Source organism: Tupaia chinensis, unplaced genomic scaffold (genome assembly GCF_000334495.1).
Source record: "Tupaia chinensis unplaced genomic scaffold, TupChi_1.0 Scaffold138080_1, whole genome shotgun sequence".
Classification (NCBI taxonomy): Eukaryota; Metazoa; Chordata; class Mammalia; order Scandentia; family Tupaiidae; genus Tupaia; species Tupaia belangeri.
The window spans coordinates 385,664-393,113 of record NW_006197981.1 but is presented as its reverse complement, the minus strand read 5'-3'; positions in this window follow the sequence as shown (position 1 = coordinate 393,113).

The window sequence follows — 7,450 nt, the reverse complement described above, 5'->3', positions numbered from 1 at the left end:
CTCGGCTTGGCTCTTAGCACTCCCAGGGAGCCAAGCGAGCAAGGTCCCCAGGGGGGGACCGGGTCCCCATGTGCTCAGCTCTGCGCTCACTTGCTGCTTTCTCTTCCCAGCCCCTGACGAGCACAGCCCGGGCTTCGCGGGCTTCTCTCTGACAGTGTAATTGAGCAGTTCTATTCCAGGCAATGCATTTTAGAAAACTAGTGGTCATGTTAACACGCGATGCTCTCTGGTGGCATGGGAAACCAAGTTTCCACTGGAAAATAGCCACTTTAATTGGCAACTTAAGTTTTCATGTGCACCCTTGATTCATTTTTGTAAAAATAGCTTAGCATCTATATATATTAACTATTTTTTACAAAAAAAAAGAAAAAAAAATCCCAGTACATATAAAACCAACTGGGAACAAGATGTGTGGAAAGAAATTTCCAGTTGGGTTTCCATGGTGTGACCTTCCACGAACACCCGTAACGGCCAGCTCTCAGTAATGGAGACTCAGCACACCTGCTCCTGTGAGCTCGGGCCGCCATTAGACAGCCCAGTGACGCCCGCCTCCGCTGCCAGCCTGCTGCCAGGGTGTCTGTGTGTCTCAGCCCCGGAGGAGCCTTCAGCCTGGGCTACTGGGATTTATCTTTTAATCTGGACAGCCCTGTGCGTGCCAGGGTGGTGAGACGCTCGGGGTCCTCGAGGGAGTGTACAAACGAAGCACAGCAACAGTGGGACACTCGGCCCTGCCAGCTGCTCAGGAAAACGGAGGTGGGTGAGAGTGAGTGCCCCCCGTGGCCGTGTCCACACAGGATGGGAGTCAGGACCCTGGGCTAGCTGGGTCCTGTCTGACACCCGACGATGGTGACAAATGGACTCGTGTGGGGACGGAGCTGGTGTCTGCCTCTCAGAGAGCCGCAGAGATGACAGTGAGAAGGTGTGAGGCACGTGGTGGGTGTCAGGCGCCGGTGCCAGCAAGCCCCTGCGTCCTGAGACGGGTAGGTTAATTGTTCCTGCTTTGAGTCTGTACTTCAGATGCTGTGAACAGCCTAGTTCAGTCAGCCAGGAACGGGCTGGCAGCAATCTGAAGGCATAGCAGGCCATGCGTCCACACTGGGCACTCAGAGGTGCTTGCTCTGCAGATGCCGGGGCAGGGTGGAGGGCGGGCCTCAGCTGTGGTGTAGGCAGGACCTGCCTTTCTGCCTGCAGGTGGGCACGTAGCGGACAGGCCGTGGCATTCCGATGGGCCACTTTCCACTTGGTTGCTTCTTTGGAGAGGTCAACTTTGCTACAGAAAAATATTTCTTTATATGCTCCGGTTTCTTTAATAGCTTTTTAAATTGTTTTACATTCATTCACTGTATATTGTCACAGCATACCAAATGAATTCTCATCCAGAATGCACTGTATATTGGCTTAGTCAAAGATATTACCATACATGTTATCTTCAACAGATAGTTTTTCACTTTGTTTTTCTGAAATGTTTTGCTTCTTTCTTTTTCCCCTTGACTCCCTCCCTTTAACCCTACCCCGTCCCCGCCCTCCTCCCACACGGCCCGTCCCCGCCCTCCTCCCACACGGCCCTGGTGTCCACAGTCTCCCCATTGCCTTCGTACCACCCAGCGTCGCAGCTTCGGCCATGGAGTGCCGCTGTGCGGTATTTACGGAGGGGGACATACGATGCGTCTCTTATGTCCGGCCTGCTTCACTCGGCAGTCCATCTTCCCTATCTGTCCAGTTTCCGTCAGATGCCAGGGTCTCGTTTATGGCTGAGTAGTGTTCCGTAGTGTGCGTGTGCCACACTTGTTCAATCCATTTGTTCGAGAACATTTGAGTTGGTTCCATATCTTAGCAATTGTAAAAAGTGCCGCGATGGACATGGTGTCCCGAGTGTCTTTCTGGCTCTGTGCTTTCCTGTTCTTTGGGTAGATCCCTGGAGTGGAGTTGCTGGATGGTATGGAGGCTCTACGCAGGTCTTCGAGGAACCTCTGTGCTGTTCACCACGGCTGGACCAGTGTGCACTGCGGCTGCAGCGTAGGAGGGCTCCTCTCTCCACAGCCTGCCCAGCATGTGTTCTTTATGGTCTTATTCTTAGCCACTCTGACTGGGGTTTGGTGGTATTGCATTGTGGTTTGGATTTGCATCACCCCTATGATAAGCATTTTTTCATACGTTTTTTGGCTTTCTGTATGTTCAATACCTTTTTTTAATAGTGCATTTATTTCTGTCTTTGCTAATTTTGAAGGTATCTATTTTCTAGTTTAGCTCGCTGGCTCAGGAGCGGGCTACCCCCTTTCTTTCCCTGCTAGCTGGCCCCTCCCGCTCCTGTAGAACGTGCATGAGCCTGTCAGTCATGCTTAGGTCAGCCGCGTTCCAGGGCAGGCCGTTGTCCCCAGCTCTGCCACCTGCGCGTGGTCCTTCCCCGGGTGGTGTGCAGAGACAGAACACATGTTCGTGAGCCCCGTTGGGTTCTATGCTGATACTTAGTTGTGTCTGAAGAACCCCCGGGGCCGTATTTCTGTGGCAGGATAGACTGGGCTGGACTCTGGGGTCCAGATGCTCTAGTTGTTTGGGTGACGCCATCCCCTTCCTCCGAAAGGAACTAAGGGCAGCGCTCTCCTTCCACTGGGGCTGGAGCGGCTAGGGTTTAGCTCCTGGCAGGAAAGGACAGCCTCCGGCCTGTGCCAGGCACCCAGGGCAGCCAGCTGGGCGGGGCTGCAGCTCAGACTCAGCAGCACGGGGCAGGCTCCTGGCATGGGCGGGAACCTGGAGCAGCCCCCGTTAGGACCACAGTGGCTCTGCCTATGGACGGACGAAGGGTGGGCACCCTCATCCCGCACCCACTGCTTCAGGTCCCCACAGTGCTGCGCCACCAGGGCCAGACTCGGGACGGAGGCGCCGTCTCCCGGGATGTGATGGGTTTAGAACCTTGGGCAGCCCTGTTAGTCTGTGCCCCGGGAGATACAGCCCGGCCCGAGCGGGAAGCGGGGGTCCAGTGGGGCCAGGAGGCTGCTGTCCTCTCAGCGCTGCACTTGCTGGTCAGGGCAGTCTGAGTGACGGCCTCCAAGACCCGGTGCCCCAACGTCCTGCCATGCGCCCAGCACTCACAGAGGCTTCAGGGCGGAGCTCCCTTCTGGGCCAGGGCTTCTGACTCCCAGAAACCCGAGGTTTATTTGCGTGGAGGCTGCGAGCCACGCTCTGGTCTAGAATATCCGAACACCCACCAGAGTCCTGAGGGCAGTGGCGCCCAGTACTGTTCCTGGTGCCAGGCACCGCCGGTGGGCCGGGCAGGCCTGTGTGTGTGTGCCCGAACACAGGCGAGGCCCACAGTGCCAGCTTTGGCAGAAGCGAGCTCGGGGTGTGCGACTAAAGGCCGGTGCCAGAATCGGGGAGGCGTCAGCTTGCACGCATGTTGGAAATTTTAGTTTTTGCTAAATTTTAAAAGAAAATAATGAAAAGAAAGTTCATTGTATTTGCCATGCCACGGGGGTGGACTGTACTCATATGTATGTGTGTGTATGTTCATGCTTGTGTGTATGTGTTTTGCATGCATGCATGTTTGTGTGTGCTGTGTATATGTGTTTTGTGTGTATGTGTGCATGGGTTTTTTAAAATTTTTCTTTTTTTTCCATTTTTTAAATTTATTATCATCATAGTCTTGTTCATATTACATTGGATTGCATGTAACTTTACAGGGTATTGCATGGCTTTTTCAGAAGGGATTGCCATGCCTGTCAGTCAATACAGAGACATTAAACTCCCCACTTCATCATCCAATGCCTTTCATTGTTTTTCCAATAATAACTATTATTATTCCAATTATTTTTTTAAACATTCAATCACTATTTCTCATTTTTCTTGAGAAAAGATTTTACCCATGACGAAATACTTCTCAGACCAAACCAGTTGATAATACTGTATGTGTCACCATCAACAGATCATAAGCCATATCTGTGTCCCTAAAGTGGGAGTGTTTTGACCCCAGATTGTGTCATTGAAAACAAAGAGCAGAGAAAAAGTTCACGTTAGTAACTGATTACAAGTTTGGGTGTTTCTTTAGGGTGGATAGAACCGCTGTTCCTAACTAGCAGAACGACACAGGGACAATTTAATTCCTTCACTTTCTCATACGACTGTCTCGGGAACAGGCTGTCAAGAAAGACCTGGAAATATTCCCTTTACAGGAAGCCCGAGCTCCTCAGGCCGGGGCTGGGCGCCCAGAGAGCAGCAGTGGAGAGCCGTCCACCCTGCGCAGGACTGCCCTCTGACCGCAGGCTGCGAGAACGGGGACTTCGCCCCAGCCGGGGGGGCAGGACCTGGGGCGGGGTCTCGGGGTTCCAGTGCGTCCCTGAGATCACTGACCAGCCTGAGGGTCTGAGTTCCTAACCTGGTCTCCGCAGTCATTGTGGAGACTGTCAGGACGTGCTCTGTGCAGGGTGGCACAGGTGACCCCGCAGCTGGTGGAGGCCCGAGCGGCGGGGGGGAACCACTGCGGGGGCATGTGCATGGCGAGGGCGGGGTGCAGGCCGTGCCAGCATGGTCTGAACCCCCATCTGTCCCGGTGTCGCCGGTGCCCACGCTGCTTCCGACCGAGCAGAGACGGCTCGGTGACATGTGCATGGCAGGGACACAGAGAAGCCGCGGAGCACAGGGGACCAGCTGGTCAGGAGGGATGCTGCACCTGCGGGGGTGTCATCGGGGTGGACGTGGTGACACTTGCTCTAGGAGACAGGTGACATGCGTGTGTGTGCGTGCCCAAGATCCCGAGAGGAGAATGGAGGAGAAGGGACTGCGGCGTGGCCATCCCCTTGGGGGGTCATTTCTCACTTTCTGTCTCTCTGTCTCTCTCTGCCTGTCTGGCGAGCACACGTGCCGTATAGCAAAAACCTCTCCAAAACAAAAAGTGAAGAAGATCACTGTGAGGGGTCACGAAGAAAACGTGCTGGGTAGACGAGGTTTACCCTGATCACAGCGTGGCCTCGCTCTCTTGCATCCTCACTTGTCCTGAGACGGGTGGAAGATTTAACTTGCCGGGAGCTGCAGGGGTGTGGGCAGTGCTCAGGGAGTCTCGGGTGTGAGAACAGTACCCGTTTCCCCAGCGCGCCAGCTCCCCGCCACGAAGCTCCCTGCTTACCGCCAGGCCATCCCGTCTTCCCACACCTGTGCACTATGGAATGAGACAGTTTTGTATCCACACGCTATTTTTAACCTGAGTTCTAAAAATAACGACTCCCTGGTTAGCAGGTACACACGCAGAGTTGGCTCAGTAATGGCGAGGAGAATGATGGCTCTCATAACCGCCCCCACATGGCGCCTGCTGCCAGGGTTAGGACCGCGGGCACCTCCGATCGTCACCGACTCCTGTGGCCCTGCTTTCATAGAAGGGTTTGTTTATGTCTTTGTAATTGTGACTCTGCTCAGGCACCTTCATACCCGTATGGCAGCTGTGAATAAATGGTCACTTGAGTGGACCTGCCGCAGCCGTCACCCGGTTCCGGTTTCCTGACCACAGACCCGCCGCCGTCCTTGGGTCCACAGCAGCATCTCCCACACCCACCATCGCGCTCACGGGAGGGCTCTCGGGCGCCCTTAGCCTGAAGAAAGGGCCGAGGGCAGGGCTGCGGAGCCTCGCATCTCTCCTCTTCAGGTCTGGAGAGCGCCTGGCTGCCCTCCTGTCTGCCCCAGCTCTGGGCCTTGCGCTCAGCTGTAGCTCACTCTGCCGCTCTGGCACTCTGCACTGCCACGTCGGAGTCTCCTGGCACGACCCCTTCGTCTAACTCTGCGCTTCCGCTGCCGTGGTGAGATCCTGGCGGCACCAGCGTCTGGGTTAAGTCCTCCCGTTGCGTTGCAGTCGTGAAATTCTCACTCGTCATGAAGGCATTCTCGTGTTGTCTGTATTCTGTATTTGTTCCTACTTTACCACGAGTCAGACCAACGATTCTATTCCTGGCCTTTCCTGGGCCCTAGTGCTGACGACTGTCCTGAAGGTTGGCCACAGTGACTCGCACACAGCGTGTGACCCTCCCGAGCAGTGCTCACAGACCCACCTTCGAGTAAGCCTTAAAAGTACTTTGCACACACAGACACAAATGCACTCTTCCCCCCTTTTGGATTGAAATGGATGACTAGTCTAAGTTGCTACATAGGATTTCTTGGCTGGCGCTGTTCCAGTTGAACCGAAGTATGTTTTACGAGAGGTGAGAGCCCTAGGACTCGCCAGTGAGTTGTCAAGGTCGCGGATGACGGCAGGGTTGCACCCCTGTAACTAGCCATGAGCATGCACCGGCATTTACAGCTGCACCAAAGACATGGAAATGATTAGGTCCACGTGTTTAAAGAGCACGCTTGGACGCAGTAAACTTCAGATGCTAATGGGGCAGTGTACGGTGTTCAGGTAGTGGAGTATCATGCAGAAAAGGGGTGAGTTCTTTGAGACTGACGCCATCTCTGTGACAGTGTTAGCAAACCTTTTGGAGCCGAGCTCATTCTGAAATGAACATGGACGGATCCTAGGCTAGTTAAACGATCCTGGGAAAATGACAACGTGGTCATTAATCTACGGTAGCACTTCATACAGAGCTGCAGGAATTCAGACGGCTCGATAGAGGCCCAGTTCAGTGGGCTGCAGCCGAAAACCTAGAAACAGACTCACGGACTTTGCCAGATGATTTTTTAAACCGGATTTTGATTCCGTGAGAGAGAGAGCAAAAGAGAGACAGCCTCCTGATGGCCCCGACGCTGCAGTGCGCACCCAGTCGCGGACAGCCGTGATGGTGGGTCTCGCGCGTCTGGATGAGAACGGTGGCCTTCCGTGTGAAGTTTGCAGAGTCACGCCTCACTGCTGTCACTGCCCCTCCCTGTGATTTTTGACAGGTGCAAAAGCAGTTCAGGGACAGAGCATACACTTTTCAGCAGTCTGGGCAGTCACGCATCCCTCAGTAGAAACACTGAGCCTCAGCACGAACCTCACCTTATACAAAACGCAAAGGTCCAGGAGGGGCAGGCGCTGACTCCCACAGGGCCGACCGCAGTTCGAGTCCTGCACCTGGGGGCTCGCTTTCTCACTGTCTCTCTGTCCATGGTGAGCACATATGCCCTGTAGCAAACTCAAAAATATTAATGAGAAATAAGGTAGAAAACTAACTTAAAGTGAATATGGGCTTAAACCCTAAAACACGCGACACATGTGTAATGGAGACGTGCACACGGAAGACCAACGTTCATGACACTGCGTGCGGAGAGCCCGGACGTGGGGACACGGGTGGGTAACTGAATGCGCTCTGATGTGTCTACACTGCAAGGGCTGTGGGGTGGCCGGGGCACAGGGAACCACAGAGATACTCAGCTTTGTAATCTGGGGGACTGCGCTCAGTGTAGAAAGTTGACCACGAAGCTCAAACCCTTTAAGATGGCGCTTACGTACTGTCCGAAGATGGCCCAAATGTGACAGTGGGACGCAGCAGCGTCG